Raw genomic sequence first — 23,872 nt, 5'->3', positions numbered from 1 at the left:
CAATACAGTATTATTGAATATTAACTACATTCATCATGCTGTACATTAGATCTCTAGATTTATTCATCCTACATAGCTGCAATTTTGTACCCTTTAACCAACATCTCCCCATTTCCCCCATCTCCCAGCCCCAGATTCATTCGTATTGTCACAAATGGCAGAATATCCTTCTTTTTTAAGGCTGAATAATATTCTACAGTATTGGCTCTTCTGCTGAAACAAATTTCATTTCTGAGGTGCCCAAACTAAATGTGATTCAAGGAGCTTGCCATAAATCCAGATAGATTCCCAGAACCCATCCTTGGATGTTCTGATTCAGTGGGTCTAGGGTGGGATCCAGAAATGTTTTTAACAAGCAACCCAGGTGATTCTGATGCAGGTGGTGCAAAGACCATATTTCCCAAATCACTGACATAATGGGTGGGATGGGTAATTCTAGAACATGGAGCACATTAGGAGGATGTTAGACTTGAGTGGGGAGCCACAAGGTGGGAAACATTTAGGATAGTATTGGAGTCCTGGATCCTCAGGAGAAGGGCATAGAAAGGGAAGTTGGCACTAGCGAAATATAAATTTTTCTTGTTTAAAATATTTTGCCGAGGGTTGGCTCTGCCTCAGAAAAGCAGAAAAACTCTACTTCCCTCTCATCTCTATACTCATGACTCCTTGCTTCCAAGCCCCAGAAATCAGGCTGGAGTTATTATAAATGTCATTATGGTTTAGTCGAGCTTTTGCTGCCTACCCAGAAAAACTAATCCTCATATATGACCCTTTTAATAGGAATGTGTCCTGATTTACAAAGATGTAAAAGAAATTTTTGGAATACAACCCATTTATAAGTTGGGTTTTGCCTAATTCAGTTAATTTTTCATAATTGTGTACTGAACTTATAGGTATGTCAAATAGTGATTAGGAAAGAGTTTTACAGAGAGTAGGTGCCAAATTAATATTTAATTTGATTTGAACTTTAGAATGTATAATTACTGTTTATCTAGCCCTAAATCTTACTAAGTAGTAGTTTTTTTATTGCTGCCATATCCCACAATATACAATAAAAATCAGCCACATACATTAACATATAACTAAAACATGCATTGTATACCTCTATAAATGTTGCGTACATCCCAATGCACAATGTTTTATATAATCATCTTATATAATATGCATATATTACATGTACTTTTTATAATATAGTGTAATGCATATATATGTTAAATCAGTTTGGGTACAAACACTACCATGAGATGTTATGTGGCAGTACACTCTGTTTTTACCACCTTAGCACTAAAGAGATTAGAAGGATATAAACATTGGGTCCCATTATTCATCCCATTTATTCAAAACAATATTTTGAAAAGAATACCTGACATAATTTTTATAACCTTTTAAACATATCTTACAGGTTTTTCCCAGAATATTCCAAAACTTCAATTCTAAAGGAACCCATGGCCAAATGCTAGATTCTGAACAGCAAATGTGGCTTGTGGTTTCCAAGTGGAACAGGTTAAGGTCACTTCCTCATCTGCCCTGCAAAGACCAATTCAAAGCAACCTCATCTCCAACAAGAGGACAAATCATTTTATTCTAAAACAGCAACCCAAAATTATTAGCCAAAAATACTTCCTCTTTGTGCCCCTTGCGGAATTCTGAATTTTTAAATCTCTTCCCATAAGCCTGCTTCCACCACAGCTCCCAGAGGAGGCAGACAAGGAAGGAGCCTTCCATTAACCAAACTGGGCTTTCCCTGTGCGGGAGGAAGCTGGGTGTGACTCAGTAGGAAGAAAACCTGTATTCCTGATCCACCTGGCCAGGCCAACCCATCCTCCCCTGGGAATGCTCTGGCAACCCCTTTCCTCTTGGACTGCATCCAGCTAACACCCCTCCCCCATTAGAAACGACTGCTGCTTTACGATGATCACACCCCTTAGCATTCCCAGCTTAGGTTCTGTTCTGAGTGTTAAGGGTCCCCAAGTGGATATTTTAACATGAAATCTGCTTTTTTCCCCTTGGTCTTTTGAAACATCCATAAACACCTAATAACTTTTCTTACCAGAAATACTGTAGCCATTGTAAAAACTCAAATGCAATTCAGCGCCTTGGGACCTCCCTCTCCAGCCTCCATTCCACCCTTTCAAATAAGTCCTTCAACAGCTAAGACCATTCCAAAAGTTCATCAAGCCAACCAAAATCACAAAACAAAACAAAAAACCCCAGGGCATTTAGGTAGTAAATACCATATTTCTCAAGAACACTCCCAGGAAAGCCTCGATAACTTTTAGTGAAAGCAAAAGCATTCCCTTGTAAGATGAGAGATGAATAGCACTTCAGAGATGAAGTAGGTCTTTTCATTCTGAAAGTAAATGTACCTAGGAATTAAAAGCTCTAGAAGGCCGAGGAGGATAGAGTCTAAGAATTCAGCCTTTCAGCACAAGCCAAAATATACTAGGAGACTCCCACCCGCCTCTGAGAGCGATGGCTAGCTCTTGCTGCAGCGCTGTAGCACCACCTCGTGTGCAAAAGCTTTTTGTTTTGTTCTGTTTCCTCAAGAATCAACTGGAAGCATATATGCCTCTGTGCTGTGAATCATGGAGTCTTCACTAGTTTTCAGAAGAGACTGAGGTACAGAAAGACCAGAAAGACCATCCCTGACTTCCCTGGCAAGAAGGAGGAAATAGCAGGAATGCACTGTAAACAGGGTCTCCAGCACAGCCCTTAGCATGTTGTATTGGACTATTTTTTTTACTATCCACCTGACACCCTCTTGACTGTGAGCTCCTGAGCGAAGAGGCTGTCGTCCATGTCTGCATTCCCAGGGTATCCCAGCCTTTGGCACATAGCAGAGACTCAAAAAATGTCTGACAAATGAAAGAACTCAGTGGAATTTTTAGATCGGAAAACAAATCAGCCGTCACATCAATACTAAATGTTTTCTACCAATTAGAAACATTAAAAATGTTTTTTACCAATCTGGGTGAATTGTAAAACTTTACCATTAGAATTTGATCAAATATAAGAAATTAAACCAACTTTGAAACACAAAGGTACATTGATGTGACTGGAAATTTCAATGGTGGAAAATTAAGTAATTCCTAATTGGATTATCTGAAGGATAAATTATGATATAAATGAGAAGGTCTTAAATAGATCATCCAAGCCCTAACACTCAAACAAAGACACCAGAATCATCCTACAAATGCTCACAAACCTAAATTACACCTCCTATAGTATATCATTGCACAATTAGAGGTATTTTGGAGAATCTTACAGTGATAAGACAATCTAGCAGTACTCATAACTACCCATCTTCTTTTTAGGAGTCCTATGTAATGCTCTAACATTCAGAAAGTAAATAAATCTGATTTATTAGAGTCACTCAGTGGAACCAAATGTAAAATAGATAGCTAGTGGGAAGCAGCTGCATAGCACAGGGGGATCAGCTCAGTGCTTTGCGACCACCTAGAGGGGTGGGATAGGGAGGGTGGGAGGGAGACGCAAGAGGGAGGGGATATGGGGATATATGTATATATATAGCTGATTCACTTTGTTATAAAGCAGAAACTAACACAACATTGTAAAGCAATTATACTCCAATAAAGATGTTTAAAAAAAAAAAGGAGTCACTCAGTGGAGAGTTTTGCCTGATACAACAAAAAAATTACAGCCAATTCACATACACCCTTCATCTGTGGAGAACCATAACAATGAATTCAGCAAGCCAAAAAACTTTAACAAAATTACACAGGCCTCAGCTTCCAAGAACAGTCTCTCCATCCAAAACTCTTACAAATTCCAAGGCAAAGAGAACAGTGTAACTAATTCTAACTAAAATAAAAACCAGCTGCCTAAAGCACTATAGTAACTGTATATAAAAATTTAAGAACAATATTGTCTATTAAAGCCACATTGCTGTACACCAAAAAAAAAAAAAAAAAAAAGAATGAAATAGTGTCATTTGCAGAGACATGGATGGACCTAGAGATTGTCATACAGAGTGAAGAAAGTCAAAAAGAGAAAAACAAATATCGTGTAATATCGCTTATATGTGGAATCTAGAAAAATGGTATAGATGAACTTATTTGCAAAGCAGAAATAGAGTCACAGATGTAGAGGACAAACTTACAGTTACCAAGGGAGGAAGAGGGGATGGGATGAATTGGAAGAATGGGATTGACATATATACACTACTATGTATAAAATAGATAACTAATAAGAACCTACTGTATAGCACAGGGAACTCTACTCAGTGCCCTGTGGTGACCTAAATGGGAAGGAAATCTTAAAAAGAGTGGATATATGTATACATATAACTGATTCACTTTGCTGCACAGCAGAAACTAACACAACATTGTAAAGCAACTATACTCCAATAAAAATTAATTTTAAAAAAAGAGTAAATGCAGCTGAGAGGTGAAGCGAGGCCTGAGAACCATGAAGATTCTGAGGCATGAAGCAATTAGGAAGTCAATGGTTGAATTTGCCAAAGGAGTTTCAGGGAAGTGGCACTGTGACTAATGTTTCACTGCACTGGATTTGAAAGCAATGTGAAATAGGAAAGGGAAAAAACAGGTATAGTTTATTTTGAGAAGGTTGGCAATAGTGAAAGAGATCAATAGGTAACTAGAGAGACAATTAGCTGTCTGGATCCCAGATACGGGCATCCTGAAGGTAGCTCTTTCCTGTCTATTCCCACAAGCTATCTGCCTCTCCTGAATCGTGGGGCTACTAGGACCTTCAGGCAACTGGGTATGGGTGGGGCCGTAGCCATGCAGGCTCCCAGTGGAGTAATCTGGTGCAGGGCTTTCTTCCCTGTGAACCGTACTCAGGGGTGAGGAACAGAGGCAGTGGATACTGGGAAGATCTTGGCATTCATCAAACCATGGCTCCTGGTATAGTCTATCTTGACCCCGCATGTGAGTATGCTGGTCTTCCTGATCCCCAAAAGCCAGGAGAGAGCCAATGTTAAGGCTAATCTCCCCTGACCGCCAAGGTAGGAAGGCAGACAGCAGAAGGCCTCCTCCAAGTGTCTCAGGAGGGGCTGGTGGCTGGGTCAAAAATCCATTTGCCTTGCAAGTCCTGAAGGATCCCTACCATTTAAGAATATACCAGCAACCATGCTTGAGTCCCAAATGAGCCCAAAAGAAAAATAATACCTTACTTAAGGCAGCCTAGCAGCCAGGAAGAGGTGGAACAGGTAGTATGATTAGAATGCAAGCCCAATGACATGGAACTGCTCCAGAGAAAGCAAATGAACACCTGAATAAATAATAAGGGCACTTAAGATGTCATAATGCAGCACCTCCTCCTCTGAGACCAGACGAAGGGAAGTGAGAGAGAAGGCAGATATCGATGAGTTATATACACGAGGTGAGGAGTTGAAGGAGCATGCCCCTAAATGGTCTCAATTATGCGTGTGCGTGTTGATGCGTTTGCAGAGAGGAGAGGGTGATGGAATAGGACACACAAAGAGCTGCTGGATGAAATCATGCAGTTACGGGGGTCAAACCTCTACAAATGTATCTCCAACCTCCACTGAGTCTTCATGAGTATGATTTTTCGTCAGCAGTACTTAGCAGCAAGGGTATAGATATAGAGAAGGCAGACAGATGTATGGATTGGCATTTTCAGTGAGAAAAAACTAGGGATCTGCAGTGAGAAAGGATTGAGGGTGCTGGGCCCACATCTTCTAGGTTTTTCAAATCTTGGGTCACAATTTATCAGTGGATCATAAAATCAATTTAGTGGGTGATGTCCAGCACTTTAAAAAATTGCAGTTAAATGGAATGGAACAAAAAGTAACAGAGTAGGGCTTCCCTGGTGGCGCAGCGGTTGCGAATCTGCCTGCTAATGCAGGGGACACGGGTTCAAGCCCTGGTCTGGGAAGATCCCACATGCCACGGAGCAACTAGGCCCGTGAGCCACAACTACTGAGCCTGCGCGTCTGGAGCCTGTGCTCCGCAACAAGAGAGGCCGCGATACTGAGGGGCCTGCGCACCGCGATGAAGAGTGGCCCCCACTTGCCGCAACTAGAGAAAGCCCTAGCACAGAAATGAAGACCCAACATAACAATCAATCAATCAATCTTTAAAAAAAAAAAAAAAAAGTAACAGAGTAAATTTCACTTTTAGTAACTTTTGTTTCAGTTAAGTATATCCATATATGTATTGTATACTGAGTTGTGATATAAAAGGTAGTTTTCGTAATGGAATATAGTCAGAAAGTTTGAAAACTGCTGGTCTAGGCTATACAGAAAAAGGAAGTTATATTAATCATCAGAGTTTCTGGAAAATATTTTTGTTTCCTTTCTATCTGGTACATGATATGAAGTTAGGCATGGCCATGTAACTTGTTTTGAACAATGAAAAGTGAGCAGAAGAGATATGAATCTGGCTTCAAGAGTTGGTACACTATTCGCCACCTTTTTTCCCCTGTCACTGCTTTAGGCAGTGTTCCAGATGTTGCTCCTCCATCAGCCCAAGTTTCAGAATAAGGAGACGTGGATCAGAGCATCCAGCCAACTCACAATAGATGTGTAATATAGGTAACAAATAAAGCTTTGTCGTTATAAACCATTAAGATTTGAGGCTTGTTTATTACTGCAGCCTAACTTAGCCTATCTTGTCTGATATAGAAGTCAAGTCTAGAAGGAGATGGTAATCCAAGAGAAAACGGAGGGATCAAGGAACATCTTGCACATAAGTACTCAGTACATCCTGCTAGTCTATCAGAAAATATATTGGCAGGTAATTGGGAGCTAATTATATAATGTAACTACAGTGAAGAAAAGTATAAAGAAGGAATGTAAAATTGTTGATAGAAGCCCTGAAGGGGGATTCAAGCTGCTCCTTGGAAGATGAACTGAATGGACAGAAGAAATTGGGTCCATTTAGTGAGTGGGAAACAGAAAGAGCTAAGGGTAGTAAGAATGGCATCTGGGGCAGAAGGGTGTGGTGGGCCCAGAAATGAGACATCATCTCACCAGAGCAGAAAGTTCATGTTAGAATAGGAGAAAACACAACTGGAAAAGGAGGGTAGGATACAATTTTGAATACGTTTTCAAAATTATACTTGAAATATATGAAATTAAATAAAAATAAGGTATGTAAAGCCCTTAGCACAATGTCTACTCATAATTAAGGATGTGGCTTATATTTGTTGCTGTTATTATTGATGTCAACGTGTGATAAAGAACTGTGGGAGGGCTTCCCTGGTGGCGCAGTGGTTGAGAGTCTGCCTGCTAATGCAGGGAACACGGGTTCGAGCCCTGGTCTGGGAGGATCCCACATGCCGTGGAGCAACTAGGCCCGTGAGCCACAACTACTGAGCCTGTGCGTCTGGAGCCTGTGCTCCGCAACAAGAGAGGCCATGATGGTGAGAGGCCCGCGCACCGCGATGAAGAGTGGCCCCCACTTGCCGCAACTGGAGAAAGCCCTCGCACAGAAACGAAGACCCGACACAGCCAAAAATAAAAAAAAATAAATTAATTAAAAAAAAAATACCTTGGCTAGTTTTAAAAAAAAAAAAAAAAAGAACTGTGGAAGATTTTTAGAAGTGATGTACCATGAAAGCTTTGAACTAATCTGGCAGTTGTGCACAGGATAGACTGAAGAAGGGACAAGTAAATATTACAAAAATAATGAGGAGGCAGTGGTACAGGAGTAACGCAATGATTCAAGAGGAAGGAAAAAAATAAGTTCCACCTAACTACTATTTTTTTTTTCTGTCAGCCACTTCTCCACACAGCCACAAAGTGAACACTCAAAAAGCAAAACTTCCCACGTTAAGAACCTGTAAAAATAGGGTTCAATAATCCTATTAAGGCATTCAGGGATTATTTCAGCAGTCTCTGGGGTGATTCAGATTTTTTTGTGCTTCTGTGAAAAATGAGATGAGGCAGCAGAGGAACCATTTATCCAACCCTTAGCCTGCTCCGCTTAGACCCTGAAACCCCCAGTGCTACCCACACTTGGGGAGTATTCCGATTCCTCAGAAACCCTGTTTTTACAAACTCCACCTAATGCCATGGATCTACGCACACACCAGGTGGTAATGAAGCCTGCAACTTCTGAAGAGAAGATAGACCTAGTCCTTCCCATGGTGACTTTCCCTCCCTCACTTAGTTAGGGTTGTCTCCACTTCTGTGTAGAACACAACCATTCCAAAGTATCTGAGAACTTCAGCTGGTGGCACCAAGGCTGACTGGCCTTCTTTCAAAAGTTTCTTAATTACTCGACCTCCACCAAATAATTATATAGTTACTGTGTTGCAGGTTAGAACAAGTAGCTTATATAAACAGTGCCTTTGGTTTTTTTTTTTTTTTTTTTTTTTGGCTGCGTTGGGTCTTTGTTGCTGCGTGTGGGCTTTCTCTAGTTGTGGCAAATGGGGTCTACTCTTCATTGTGGTGCACCGGCTTCTCATTGCAGTGGCTTCTCTTGTTGCGGAGCACGGGCTCTAGGCACACGGGCTTCAGTAGTTGTGGCGTGTGGCCTCAGTAGTTGCAGCACACAGGCTTCAGTAGTTGTGGTGTGCAGGCTCAGTAGTTATGGCTCACAGGCTCTAGAGCGCAGGCTCAGTAGCTGTGGTGCATGGGCTTAGTTGCTCCATGGCATGTGAGATCTTCCCAGGCCAGGGATCGAACCAGTATCCGTTGCACTGGCAGGCAGATTCCTAACCACTGCACCACCAGGGAAGTCCCATGTATTTTATTTTTTATTTTTATTTTTTTAACATCTTTATTGGAATATAATTGCTTTACAATGTTGTGTTAGTTTCTGCTGTATAACAAAGTGAATCAGCTACACATATACATATATCCCCATATCTCCTCCTTCTTGTGTCTCCCTCCCACCCTCCCTTTGGTTCTTGATGGCACTGTTCAGCAGGGTAATTTTGGGCAGCTTCTAAAGTGTTCTGTGTCTCAGTTCGCTGCTCTGTGCACCAGCAAAACAATTATATTCACTTCACAGGGAGGATGCAAGTCTTAATGTTTGCAAAACACTCTGACATCCTTTAATGAAAAGTGCCATATCTAAGTGACGTATAATTAGAGGCAGGTTTGTCTCCATGATCCTTGAGAGAAGAAAGCCACATGGAAGCAATAATTTGCATGTCTATCATTGTTTCTTGTTCATTGACCAAGTTCTTGACAAATACATGTCACCATCCTAACTTTCGCATTAAGAAAGCAAGTCTTTAACAGCTAAAAATAACACACAAAAAATTACCACATCATCTCCTACTTCTCCAGCCAAGGACACATTCTCCTCTTCCACCAGACCAGCAAATCTGGGATCCACTCCAGCTTACTTCAATGCAGTAGGGAGGGGGGGAATATCAGGATAGAAAGTGGTAAATGACTTGCCCAAGGTCAATACAAATTTGGCCCCAGAAACTTTTATTCCAATTCTATAGCTCTAATTCTTCTCCCTCAAAATAGTCTGAATTGGTGAATCAAGTCACCAAACAGAATTTAAAAGGCAGAAAGGATACCTTTTTTTCTGGTTGGACCATTAGACTTTTCTGAAATAGAAGTCATTTTGTATGTCAACCAGGGTAAGGACTCCTGGAATGTCCTAATTAAGTGAATACGGGCCAACGAGTTCTCTTCCAAAATATTTTAGTTTTGCAAGTAATGTCCCTTCCATATCTGGGAAAGAGCATTTCTAAATACATAGCAGATTTCTCCTATTTTCCTTGGAAGCCTTCCCCAAGCTGTTTCATAATAGGTGGCTTGCTACTAAAGCCATTCTCCTCCCTCAAAGCAAACTCACATAAGTTCAGCTTCTTGACCCCAAAGACCACAGCACATGGACAGGTCTAGTACTAAGGAGTCATCTTGAAAAATTCTACGTTGTTACATTTAAAGGCCCAATTTATGTGCTCTTTCATCAAAACAAGCTTTTGAGAAATAGCTATTTTCTTTAATCTTATTTACTTACTGAAAAAATTGTGAAAGAACTGTGACTCTGCTCTGAAAACACCATGATTTATACAGTGGCTGCTTAGATGCTGATGATTCATTTTCCTCCAAGGTAAAGGTCCATCCCTACACTAGCACATTTACAAGATTCCTGCAAGAAAATTCCTGAGGAGAGAATTAAATTGTAAGAATATTTACCTCATTTCAGTAACTTTTAAAATATTACAGTGCATGAAAATTAAATAAAAGGCACTACACTGATTTCTATATGGTAATGTGCGCAACATCCTATGATTTAGTTTTTAATATAAAAATATATTAGAATTGACCAACCCTATTTTTTCCAATAGGAAATTATAATAACGTACATTTTTTGGTGTTGAGGAAGAAGACGCTAAATGGAAATTTCTAGAGAAGAAAAATTAGGATATTCCTCCCTTGATAATCCATATAATGTGTTTTTACTTTAGCGAAATGGAAATAGCATTAATTATAAATACATTTACAGATTCCATTACTCTATACAATTTTTTGAAAATTCTCATTAAATGGTAAAATGGCCCTGAAAATATACAACTGGCTCTTTATTATTTAATTCAGAGGTTGGCAGCACCAATCACAAAGCAGAGCCAACTACATCATGTCACAAGAAGGGCACCATTAACTTCATGCTCATGGTGAGAGTCATATGTGGAAAACAAATTTGTTAACAAAAACCAGGCTTGGAATGCATGTGGTACCTGGTGTTGCTTTTACAGAAAGGTTTTTATTATAATGATTAATGGTACTTTTTAAGGAGTGAAAACAGAGGGAAAAAGGAACCAAAAAACACCTTTGCTGTTGGGCAAGAATACAAGAATGCTATCCGGTGTGTGGGTGGGGGAACCAAGACCATGCATGATAGATTACATAAGTGTTCAGCGTTCCTTCTGGGACTTCACACACCTCTGCCCTGCCCCACTGAGTAGGTGGATACTACACATTTATACCTGGGTTCAAACTCCAGCTCCATACCTACTAGCTTTGTGACCGTGCTAAGTTACTTTTCCCCTCTCTGTCTGCTTCCTCATTTGGAAAATAGGGCTATTAAGACTTAGATCATAGTTTTGATGTGATGATTAAATAAAGTGATTTACGTAAAGCATTTAGAGTACTGTCCAGGACACAATAAGGGCTTTTATAGATATTCTGTATTATTACCATCAACATTTCATTTTAAAACTTCCAACAAGGGGGAGGAACCAAGATGGAGCAGTAGAAGGACGTGCTCTCACTCCCTCTTGTGAGAACACCAGAATCACAGCTAGCGGCTGCACAATCATCGACAGGAAGACACTGGAACTCACCCGAAAAGATACCCCACATCCAAAGACAAAGGAAAGCCACAATGAGACGGTAGGAGGGGCGCAATCACAGTAAAATCAAATCCCATAATGGCTGGGTGGGTGACTCACAGACTGGAGAACACTTATACCACAGAAGTCCACCCACTGGAGTGAAGGTTCTGAGCCCCATGTCAGGCTTCCCAACCTGGGGGTCCAGCAACGGGAGGAGGAATTCCTAAAGAATCAGACTTTGAAGGCTAGTGGGATGTGATTGCAGGACTTCGACAGGACTGGGGGAAACAGAGACTCCACTCTCGGAGGGCACACACAAAGTAGTGTGTGCATCGGGACCCAGGGGAAGGAGCAGTGACCCCAGGGGAGACTGAACCAGACCTACCTGCTAGTGTTGGAGGGTCTCCTGCAGAGGCGGTCGGTGGCTGTGGCTCACCGTGGGGACAAGGACACTGGCAGCAGAAGTTCTGGGAAGTACTCCTTGGTGTGAGCCCTCCCAGAGTCTGTCATTAGCCCCACCAAAGAGCACAGCTAGGCTCCAGTGTTGGGTTGCCTCCGGCCAAACAACCAACAGGGAGGGAACCCAGCCCCACCCATCAGCACTCAAGCAGATTAAAGTTTTACTGAGCTCTGGCCACCAGAGCAACAGTCAGCTCTACCCACCACCAGTCCCTCCCATCAGGAAACTTACACAAGCCTCTTAGATAGCCTCATCCACCAGAGGGCAGACAGCAGAAGCAAGAACTACAATCCTGCAGCCTGTGGAACAAAAACCACATTCACAGAAAGATAGACAAGATGAAAAGGCAGAGGGCTATGTACCAGATGAAGGAACAAGATAAAACCCCAGAAAAACAACTAAATGTAGTGTAGATAGGCAACCTTCCAGAAAAAGAATTCAGAATAATGATAGTGAAGATGATCCAGGACCTCAGAAAAAGAATGGAGGCAAAGATCAAGAAGATGCAAGAGGGGCTTCCCTGGTGGCACAGTGGTTGGGAGTCTGCCTGCCAATGCGGGGGACACGGGTTCAATCCTTGGTCCGGGAGGATCCCACATGCCGCGGAGCAGCTGGGCCCGTGCACCACAACTACTGAAGCCCCCTGTGGGCCTGGAGCCCATGCTCCGCAACAGGAGAAGCCACCCCAGGGAGAAGCCACCCCAGTGAGAGGCCCGTGCACCGCAACTGGAAAAAGCCCGTGCACAGCAACAAGGACCCAATGCAGCCAAAAATAAAATTAATTAAAAAAAAAAAGAATATGCAAGAAATGTTTAACAAAGACCTAGAAGAATTAAAGAACAAACAAACAGAGATGAACAATACAATAACTGAAATGAAAACTACACTAGAAGGAATCAATAGCAGAATAACTGAGGCAGAAGAATGGATAAGTGACCTGGAAGACAGAATGGTGGAATTCACTGCTGCGGAACAGAATAAAGAAAAAAGAATGAAAAGAAATGAAGACAGCCTAAGAGACCTCTGGGACAACATTAAACGCAACAACATTCGCATTATAGTGGTCCCAGAAGGAGAAGAGAGAGAGAAAGGACCGGAGAAAATATTTGAAGAGATTATACTCGAAAACTTCCCTAACATGGGAAAGGAAATAGCCACCCAAGTCCAGGAAGTGCAGAGAGTCCCATACAGGATAAATCCAAGGAGAAACACGCCGAGACACATAGTAATCAAATTGGCAAAAATTAAAGACAAAGACAAATTATTGAAAGCAGCAAGGGAAAAACGACAAATAACATACAAGGGAACTCCCATAAGGTTAACAGCTGATTTCTCAGCAGAAACTCTACAAGCCAGAAGGGAGTGGCATGATATACTTAAAGTGATGAAAGGGAAGAACCTACAACCAAGATTACTCTACCCAGCAAGGATCTCATTCAGATTTGATGGAGAAATCAAAAGCTTTATAGACAAGCAAAAGCTAAGAAAATTCAGCACCACCAAACCAGCTCTATAACAAATGCTAAAGGAACTTCTCTAAGTGGGAAACACAAGAGAAGAAAAGGACCTACAAAAACAAACCCAAAACAATTAAGAAAATGGTCATAGGAACATACATATCGATAATTACCTTAAATGTGAATGGATTAAATGCTCCAACCAAAAGACACAAGCTCGCTGAATGGATACAAAAACAAGACCCATATATATGTTGTCTACAAGAGACCCACTTCAGACCTAAGGACACATACAGACTGAAAGTGAGGGGATGGAAAAAGATATTCCATGCAAAAGGAAATCAAAAGAAAGCTGGAGTAGCAATACTCATATCAGATAAAATTGACTTTAAAATAAAGAATGTTACAAGAGACAAGGAAGGACACTACATAATGTTCAAGGGATCAATCCAAGAAGAAGATATAATAATTATAAATATATATGCACCCAACATAGGAGCACCTCAATACATAAGGCAAATGCTAACAGCTATTAAAGAGAAAATCGACAATAACACAATAATAGTGGGGGACTTTAACACCTCACTTACACCAATGGACAGATCATCTAAAATGAATATAAATAAGGAAACAGAAGCTTTAAATGACACAATAGACCAGATAGATTTAATTGATATTTATAGGACATTCCATCCAAAAACAGCAGATTACACTTTCTTCTCAAGTGCGCACGGAACATTCTCCAGGATAGATCACATCTTGGGTCACAAATCAAGCCTCAGTAAATTTAAGAAAACTGAAATCATATCAAGCATCTTTTCTGACCACAATGCTATGAGATTAGAAATGAATTACAGGGGGAAAAATGTAAAAAACACAAACACATGGAGGCTAAACAATACATTACTAAATAAGCAAGAGATCACTGAAGAAATCAAAGAAGAAATCAAAAAATACCTAGAGACAAATGACAACAAAAACACGATGATCCAAAACCTATGGAATGCAGCAAAAGCAGTTCTAAGAGGAAAGTTTATAGCTATACAAGCCTACCTCAAGAAACAAGAAAAATCTCAAGTAAACAATCTAACCTTACACCTAAAGGAACTAGAGAAAGAAGAACAAAACCCAAAGTTACCACAAGGAAAGAAATCAAAAAGATCAGAGCAGAAATAAATGAAATAGAAACAAAGAAAACAATAGCAAAGATCAATAAAACTAAAAGCTGGTTCTTTGAGAAGATTAACAAAATTGATAAACCATTAGCCAGACTCATCAAGAAAAAGAGGGAGAGGATTCAAATCAATAAAATTTGAAATGAAAAAGAAGTTACAACAGACACTGCAGAAATACAAAGCATCCTAAGAGACTACTACAAGCAACTCTATGCCAATAAAATGGACAACCTGGAAGAAATGGACAAATTCTTAGAAAGGTATAACCTTCCAAGACTGAACCAGGAAGAAACAGAAAATATGAACAGACCAATCACAAGTAATGAAATTGAAACTGTGATTAAAAATCTTCCAACAAACAAAAGTCCAGGACCAGATGGCTTCACAGATGAATTCTATCAAACATTTAGAGAAGAGCTAACACCCATCCTTCCCAAACTCTTCCAAAAAATTGCAGAGGAAGGAACACTCCCAAACTCATTCTATGAAGCCACCATCACCCTGATACCAAAACCAGACAAAGATACTAGAAAAAAAGAAAATTACAGACCAATATCACTGATGAATATAGATGCAAAAATCCTCAACAAAATACTAGCAAACAGAATCCAACAACACATTGAAAGGATCATACACCATGACCAAGTGGGATTTATCCCAGGGATGCAAGGATTCTTCAATATATGCAAATCAGTCAATGGGATACACCATATTAACAAATTGAAGAATAAAAACCATATGATCATCTCAATAGATGCAGAAAAAGCTTTTGACAAAATTCAACACCATTTATGATAAAAACTCTCCAGGAAGTGGGCATAGAGGGAACCTACGTCAACATAATAAAGGCCACATATGACAAACCCACAGCAAACATCATTCTCAATGGTGAAAAACTGAAACCATTTCCTCTAAGATCAGGAACAAGACAAGGATGTCCACTCTCACCACTATTATTCAACATAGTTTTGGAAGTCCTAGTCACGGCAATCAGAGAAGAAAAAGAAATAAAAGGAATACAGATTGGAAAAGAAGAAGTAAAACTGTCACTGTTTGCAGATGACATGATACTATACATTGAGAATCCTAAAAATGCCACCAGAAAACTACTAGAGCTAATCAATGAATTTGGTAAGGTTGCAGGACACAAAATTAATGCATAGAAATCTCTTGCATTCCTATACACTAATGATGAAAAATATGAAAGAGAAATTATGGAAACACTCCCATTTACCATTGCAACAAAAAGAATAAAATACCTAGGAATAAACCTACCTAGGGAGACAAAAGACCTGTATGCAGAAAACAAGAAGATACTGATGAAAGAAATTAAAGATGATACCAAAAGATGGAGAGATATACCATGTTCTTGGATTCGAAGAATCAATATTGTGAAAATGACTATACTACCCAAAGCAATCTACAGATTCAATGCAATCCTTATCAAATTACCAATGGCATTTTTTACAGAACTAGAACAAAAAATCTCAAAATTTGTATGGAGACACAAAAGACCCTGAATAGCCAAAGCAGTCTTGAGGGAAAAAAATGGAGCAGGAGGAATCAGACTCTCTGACTTCAGACTATACTACAAAGCTACAGTAATCAAGACAATATAGTACCAGCACAAAAACAGAAATATAGATCAATGGAACAAGATAGAAAGCCCAGGGCTTCCCTGGTGGCGCAGTGGTTGAGAATCTGCCTGCCAATGCAGGGGACACGGGTTCGAGCCCTGGTCTGGGAGGATCCCACATGCCGCGGAGCAACTGGGCCCGTGAGCCACAATTACTGAGCCTGCGCGTCTGGAGCCCGTGCTCCGCAACAAGAGAGGCCACGATAGTGAGAGGCCCGCGCACCGCGATGAAGAGTGGCCCCCGCTTGCCACAACTAGAGAAAGCCCTCGCACAGAAACGAAGACCCGACACAGCCATAAATAAATAAATTAATTAATTAATAAAAATTAAAAAAAAAAAAAAAAAAAGATAGAAAGCCCAGAGATAAACCCACGCACCTATGGTCGACTAATCTATGACAAAGGAGGCAAGGATATACAATGGAGAAAAGACAGTCTCTTCAATAAGTGGTGCTGGGAAAACTGGACAGCTACATGTAAAAGAATGAAATTAGAACACTCCCTAACACCATACACAAAAATAAACTCAAAATGGATTCGAGACCTAAATGTAAGACCGGACACTATAAAACTCTTAGAGGAAAACATAGGAAGAACACTCTTTGACATAAATCACAGCAAGATCTTTTTTGATCCACTTCCTAGAGTAATGGAAATAAAAACAGAAATAAACAAATGGGACCTAATGAAACTTAAAAGCTTTTGCACAGCAAAGGAAGCTATAAACAAGACGAAAAGACAACCCTCAGAATGGGAGAAAATATTTGCAAACGAATCAACGGACAAAGGATTAATCTCCAAAATATATAAACAGCTCATGCAGCTCAATATTAAAGAAACAAACAACCCAATCCAAAATTGGGCAGAAGACCGAAATAGACATTTCTCCAAAGAAGACATACAGATTGCCAAGAAGCACATGAAAAGCTGCTCAAAATCACTAATTATTAGAGAAATGCAAATCAAAACTACAATGAGGTATCACCTCACACCAGTTAGAATGGGCATCATCAGAAAATCTACAAACAAATGCTGGAGGGGGTGTGGAGGAAAGGGAACCCTCTTGCACTGTTGGTGGGAATGTAAATTGATACAGTCACTATGGAGAACAGTATGGAGGTTCCTTAAAAAACTAAAAATAGAATTACCAAATGATCCAGCAATCCCACTACTGGGCATATACCCAAAGAAAACCATAATTCAAAAAGACACATGCACCCCAATGTTCATTGCAGCACTATTTACAATAGCCAGGTCATGGAAGCAACCTAAATGCCCATCGACAGACGAATGGATAAAGAAGATGTGGTACATATATACAATGGAATATTACTCAGCCATAAAAAGAAACGAAATTGGGTCATTTGTTGAGACGTGGATGGATCTAGAGACTGTCATACAGAGTGAAGTAAGTCAGAAAGAGAAAAACAAATATTGTATATTAACGCATGTATGTGGAACCTAGAAAAATGGTACAGATGAACTGGTTTGCAGGGCAGAAGTTGAGACACAAATGTAGAGAACAAACGTATGGACACCAAGGGGGGAAAGCCGCAGGGGGGTGGGGATGGTGGTGTGATGAATTGGGCGATTGGGATTGACATGTATACACTGATGTGTATAAAATTGATGACTAATAAGAACCTGCTGTGTAAAAAAATTAAATTAAATTAAAAAATTTAAAAAAAATAGCACTTCCAACAAATCTGTTTTTTAACAGAGTGAATATAGTTACTCGCATGCCAAATTATAATTATTGCTACCATATCTATGCAAATATGACATCACCAAACCTTTCCCACCACTTTAACCACACCCTCAATTCTCTGGGGAGCACTTCCAGGATGCAGACATGTCAGAAACAGATATGAACAGAACACAAGTCATTTGGGATAAGTACATGGCTGAGAGTCACACAAAGTGCTGGGCATGCAGAAAAGGAGCAATTATGTCTTTCTGGGGGAAATCAAGGAACACTGTACACAGGAAATGATGCATGAGCTAATTCTTAAAGGATGAACTGAGGTTCGACAGGGAGACGGGTATGGAGGAAAGAGACTACTGCAGGACATGGAACCAACAGCCTGGTGTAAAAGGAGCAAGGAAGGAGGGAAGGGAAGTGAGGAGAAATGAGCCCAGAGAGTTGGCCCATGCTGTTGGAGAGTTGTATGAGAGATACAAGTGTAATGGGGCATGATGGTTAACTTTATGTGTCAACTTGACCAGGCCATAGGTTGCCCAGACATTTGGTCAAACATTGTTTTGAGTGTGTCTGTAAGGGTATTCCTGGATGAGACTGGCATTTGAATTGGTATTCTGGATAAAGCAGATTCCTCTCCTTAATGTGGGTGGGCCTCACACAATCAGTTGAAGGCCCAAATAACAAAACAAAAAGGCTGACCCTCTCTCCAGTAAGGTGGAATTCCTACTGCCTGGCTGCCTGAGAGATGGAACATCAGATTTTTTCTGCCTTCAGACTTGAACTGAAACATTGGCTCTTCTTGGGTCTCAAGCCACCAGCTTTCAGATTGGAACAACCCCTCCAGCTCCCCTGGGTCTCAGCCCCACGGACTCAGACGGGAACTACACCATCAGCCATCTTGGCTCTCCAGCTTGCCGACTGTAGATCTTGGGACTTCTCAGCCTTCATAATTGCATGAGCCAATTTCTTATAATAAATAAAATAAATGCATAAATAAATCCCATTGATTTTGTTTCTCTGGAGAACCCCGACTAATACATGAGGAAAATTATCCAAGTGTCCCTGTTCACATCTCTCTCCCTTAGCTGCTTTCTGAGGATAAGTCTGTGACTGCACATGATTCCTTGATGTGTTGCCAGGGCTAATAGGTAAAGCTGCAAAATTAAGGAAAAAACAGGGTGGCAGATTGATTTACCACAGCAGTGGCTCAAAGGCAGAGGAACAGGATGAAAGAGAGGTGGACAGAATTTTGAGGAAGAGTTAGCAAAGAGAGATGGGGGGATGTAGCTTAGTTAGTGACTTTAGAGAGAAAGCTGCACAAAAAGAATTTGAGGAAGTTTTGCTATGAGCTATAAATGGCAATTCCCCCTGTGCTCAGGAGGCTCCAGTGAATACCAGCACTGCTTCTTGAAGTCAGATTTGTGTTTCTTTGAGATAAATCACCATGCGGAGGGAGCCCTTAAGGAGGGAGCAAACAGGTCCAATTTTACTTGATTTGTTCAAAATAAGCCCTTCAGAAAAGACAAAACTACAAGTAGGAAAGGAAACAAACTATTCACCAGAACTGTTTTCAGGAAGAGCACTGTATTGACTAGGATGACATAACAGAAACCCAATAAAAAGTGACGTAATTCAAATGAGATTCTTCTCTCTCCCATGACAATAGGTCCCGAGGTTGATATCCAGGGCAAGTAAAGCAGCTCAGTGAAGTCTCAAGGTAGTCCTGCTATTTTCCTGCTCTGCCATCACCCCCAAGATTACAAGATGGCTGCAGTTCTGTGAATCAGTGCATCTGCTGAGGCAGGGAGAAGGGGAAAGGGCAAAAGGATCCTGCCAGCTGAGTCTGTCCCTTTATATCAGGAAAGCACAGTTCTCCCTAAAGCACCATAAAGGCAACATACCTCTCACCGGCTCTAGGAAAAGCCTGGGAAAATTAACACTTTATCTGGGTTCTGTTGGTAAGAAAGATGGATGAATAGATATTGGGTAGGCAAGTGGCAGAACCTGTCACATACAAAATATTTATTTGGAAGAAATCTCTTGATTAGTCAATTCAGATAGAAGCTAAGACGTTGAGGGGACCTGAAAAAGGGTAGAGCTGCCCTGCATGAGAGGAGGAGAGGAGATACTTAAGTGCTCCCAAAGCAGACAAGAAGAGACTGAGAGGAAGAGTGGGGAAGACCCATCAAGATGATATTACACAGGGCACTGCCCATTATGACTCCCCACTTTGAATCTCTCCAAACCTTCATTAAAAGGTTACTACCCCTCTCAGTCTTCCAAAATATCACAAAACATTTGATGTCACTGGCTTTCATATGGATACCAGGAATGTATGAAATTCTGCACCCAATATGTTGTAAGCTGGAATATTAAAAGCCTTCTTGGTCTGGGGAACATGAAGATGGGGAAAATCAGAAAGAAGTAAGCTATCAGAAATTCTAGGAACAGTCCATGGCAGAGCCTTACTCAACCACACATACCAAGCACCAAAAATACCAAACAAATAAACAAGCAAAACCTTACATTAACATTATACCATCTCAGGACTTCCCTGGTGGCACAGTGGTTAAGAATCCGCCTGCCCATGCAGGGAACATGGGTTCGATCCCTCGTCCGGGAAGATCCCACATGCCGTGGAGCAACTAAGCCTGTGCGCCACAACTACTGAGCCTATGCTCTAGAACCAGCGAGCCACAACTACTGAGCCCGTGAGCCACAACTACTGAGCCCGCGTACCGCAACTACTGAAGCCTGCACGCCTAGAGCCCATGCTCCGCAACAAGAGAAGCCACCGCAATGAGAAGCCCGCACACCGCAACGAAGAGTAGTCCCTGCTTGCCGCAACTAGAGAAAGCCTGTGCGCAGCAATGAAGACCCAACACAGCCAAAAATTAATTAATTAATTAATTTTAAAAAATTATACTATCTCTCACCACAACTCGATTCCTAAATTGCAAACCTGCTGCAATGAATCATTTATTTTCTTCAATTCCAAATCAAAATCAGGAGGCATACTGATGACCACTAGCTACATCCTGTGAATGAAGTAATGTGTGGAATTTATTATAATCTCTTACTTGTCTAGCAATGGTCTTCTTTGCTGGATACATAGGGTTACTCCATCAATACTCACTCCAACACAAACTTTCCTGTTGTGTTCTATTGCTATGTGACAAACTACCACGAAGTTAGTGCCTTAAAACATGATACATTTATTACCTCACATTTTCCATGGATCAGAAATCCAGGCTTAGCTTGACTGAATTCTCTGCTCAAATTCTCATGAGGCTGCAATCAAGGCATTGGCTAGGCTGCATTCTCATCTAGAGGCTCGACTGGGCAAGAATCCACTTTCAAGATCTTTGGGTTGTTGGCTGACCTCATTTCCTTGTGATTATGTATGACTCAGAGCCCTGGCTTTTTGCTGGCAGTTAACTGGAGGCCTCCCTCAGGTCCTGGAGGCTACCAATAGTTCTTTGACACATGTACTTTCTCAATATGGCTGTTTATTCATCCAACAAGGAGAGTCTCTGGCTCCAGTCTGCTAAGATGGAGTCATATAATGTAACATAATCATAGGAGCGACATTCCATCATATACATCTATATCTATGTCGATATCTATATCTATCTCCCAACATATATATGTTAAAAGCAGGTGACATTCCATGATATATATAGAAGCAAGTCACAAGTCCTGCCAACACTGAAGGGGGTTACACAAAGGCACGAACACCAGGAGGCAGGAATCACTGGGGGTCACCTTGGCATCTAGGTGCCACACAATCCATATCATATTATACAAATTGCCAACCAAATGAAAACTTTTCTACAGCAAGAGTTCAGATAAAAGGCCTCAGGCATCTCTCCCTCATATACGTACCACACACATCACGTATATCATGGAGCTGAAGAGAACAGCGTATAAAGTTAGACTCCTGGTAACTCCAATATTGATTGCTACATAACTACCTCATAACTTAGTAGCTTAAAACAATAAACGTTTTCTCCTTCTCAGGAGACTATGGGTCAGTACTTGAATGGGCAACAACAGAGACAGCTATCTCTTCTCTGTCTGATGTCTGCTGGGGCTGGAATGTCCAAAGTGGAATCTTCACTCACACATCCGGAGTCTCAGCTAATGATGAGAAATGATATCTCATTTCTGATTTTTAAAGGAACTACTTCTAACGTTTCCCTATTTAGGATGATGTTTGCATTAGGACTAGGTATTTAATAAATATTTTTATCAGGATAAAGAGGCTCCCTTCCTTTCCTGTTTACTAAGTATTTGTGTTTAATGGTAAATGCTTTTCCTGCAACTTTGAGATGATCATATAGATTTTTTTCTTTTAAGGCATAAGCATGGTGAATGTTCCCACTTTTATTAAACCATCCTTGCATATATGGGATAAATCCAACTTGATTATGGTGCATTATCTTTTTTATACAGTTTTTTCAATTTGCTAATATTTTACTTAGGATTATTGCATTTATATTCATTAGAGAAATGGGCCTGCAATTTTTCTTTCTCATAATGTGTTCGGTTTTATTTTGAAGGCTATATGGCCTTGAAAAACAAATTGGGTAGTATTTTCTCTTTTTCTATCATCCCAAATAATCTGCATATTTTTTCTGTTCTTCAAAAATTTCAGAACTTTCTTATAAAACTATCAATGTTTTCTCTGTTGGAAGATCTTAACTATTTTTTCAACTACTATAATAGTATAACACTGTTCAAGGCTTTTATTTCTTCTAGTAAATTTTTCCCCTAGAGTTTTGTCCTTCTTACCTAAATTTGCAAAATTGTTGGCAGTGCTCTCTTATTTTTTAATCTCTCTCTTAGTTATGTTCCCTTTTTCATTCACAGAATTGTGTCTTCTTCCTTCTGTTTTAGATAAATTTTGTCAGTGCCTTGTTTATATTGTTAGTTGTTTTGAAAAATCAATTTTGTGGACTTCCCTGGTGGTCCAGTGGTAAAGAATCCACCTTACAATGCAGGGGACGTGGGTTCGACCCCTGGTCAGGGAACTAAGATCCCACATGCCACGGAGCAACTAAGTCCACATGCCACAACTACTGAGCTCACACATCTCATCTAGAGAGCCTGTATGCCGCAAACTACAGAGCACACGTGCTCTGGAACCCGCACGCCGCAACTACAGAGCCCACACTCCCTGAAGCCTGCACACCACAACTAGAGAAGAGAAAACCCGCATGCCGCAACAAAAGATCCCTCATGTCTCAATGAAGATCCCATGTGCCGCAACTAAGACCCGACACAGCCAAAAATAAATAAATAATAAATAAACCTTTAAAAAAAAAGAAATCAATTTTGGCTTTATTGATCTATATTGAATCTTTGTTGTCTATTTTATTTTTATTGTATTTTCCTTCTATTTGTGTTGGATATATTCGGTTGTTTTTTTACCAATATCTTAAAATAGACATTTGTTTCATTAATTTTCAGACTTTGCTAAGTTTCCTAGAAGGAAAATTTTTCTTGCATACCATGGGTTCTTGTATGTAGTAAGAATTATTCACTTCTAAGTAGTTTTTAAATTTCTACTTAAAAAAAACTGCGAATTATTAAGCAAAGTGTTTTATAGATTTTGAAATATGTAGGGACTGAAATTTTTTGTTTTTGTAATTAACTTCTAACTTAAGTGCATTCTCTCAAGAGATTAAGGTGCATGTGATAGTGTTTGAAATTTATTGAGGCTTTCTAAATGGCCTAGTGCATGAACAATTTTTAAAAATATTACAAATGTGATTGATAAAAATATGAATTCTCTAGTTGTTGGATTAAAAACTATATTAGTGCAGCTGATTAAGTGTATTAATTGCACTGTCCAGTTTTTCTATATCTTTGCTGCTTTTTGTCTGTTTGATCTAGCAACGGTTAAGAGCAATTGCTTGAAATCTCCCACAATAATGACTGGATTTGTGTATCCATTTCTTTCTGTAGACTTGCTTCACATATTTTGAGGCTATTTCATTCAGTGCATACATGCATAAAAATCATTATATGTTCATTATACTATCATCATCCCCATCCCTAAAAATAGTTTTTTCTTAAAGTCCATTTTATCTGATAGTAATATAGCCACAAAAATTTTCTTGTGGCTTTTGCCTAAAGTGTCTTTTTCCATCCTTTTGTTTTGTGTGTCTTTATGTTTTAGACATG

At 40.1% G+C, this 23,872-nt stretch overlaps 1 protein-coding gene across 2 annotated transcripts in view; it reads right to left on the bottom strand.

The window, feature by feature from the left end:
- Positions 1–23,872, bottom strand: part of LOC309626115 (protein SIX6OS1) — a 233,849-nt gene that overhangs the window by 147,133 nt on the left and 62,844 nt on the right. Inside the window, exon 1 of one of the 2 annotated variants that reach the window (XM_082386556.1) lies at positions 11,639–11,739. The exons of the other annotated variant lie outside the window; for it this stretch is intronic. The gene's annotated coding sequence lies outside the window, so the exon portion shown is untranslated. Of the gene's footprint in view, positions 1–11,638; positions 11,740–23,872 lie in introns of those variants that run through there. 2 annotated transcript variants of the gene reach the window in all.

This window comes from Balaenoptera borealis (genome assembly GCF_965194805.1).
Source record: "Balaenoptera borealis genome assembly, chromosome: 3".
NCBI classification, from domain to species: domain Eukaryota; kingdom Metazoa; phylum Chordata; class Mammalia; order Artiodactyla; family Balaenopteridae; genus Balaenoptera; species Balaenoptera borealis.
The sequence above is the reverse complement of the archived record's forward strand: the minus strand, read 5'-3'. Positions and strand labels throughout refer to the sequence as shown.